We start from the raw sequence: 565 nt of genomic DNA on the forward strand, positions 1-565 counted from the left end.
CCTCCACAAGAGAAGGCTGAGGGGGGACCTGGTGGCCATCTACAAACTTGCCAAGGGGGACCAGCAGGCCATGGGGGAGTCCCTGTTCCCCCGAGCGCTATCAGGAGTTACAAGGAATAATGGCCATAAGTTGACCGAGAGTAGATTCAGGCTAGGTATCAGGAGGCGCTACTTCACAGTCAGGGCGGCTAGGATCTGGAACCAACTTCCAAGAGAAGTGGTGCTGGCTCCTGCCCTGGGGGTCTTCAAAAGGAGGCTAGATAGACACCTGGCCAGGATCGTTTGATCCCAGTACTCTTTCCTGCCCAGGGCAGGGGGTCAGACAAGATGATCTGCTCAGGTCCCTTCCAACCCTACCAATGTTTCCTCTAAGGAGCACTGGTCCATGAGCGCACCGCCTTGGCCTGTGAGCGTGCCGCCTCGGTCCAGCATGGGACACTTACCGAAGGGGGCTGAGGGCTGGGGCCGGATGCTGGGGACCAGAGGCTGGGGCCAGGGGCTGGAGCTGGGGGCTGGAGCTGGGAGCCGGGGGCCAGGGGCTGGGGGCCGGGGGCACAGGCCGGGG

This window comes from Alligator sinensis, unplaced genomic scaffold (assembly GCF_000455745.1).
Source record: "Alligator sinensis unplaced genomic scaffold, ASM45574v1 scaffold210_2, whole genome shotgun sequence".
NCBI lineage: Eukaryota > Metazoa > Chordata > Crocodylia > Alligatoridae > Alligator > Alligator sinensis.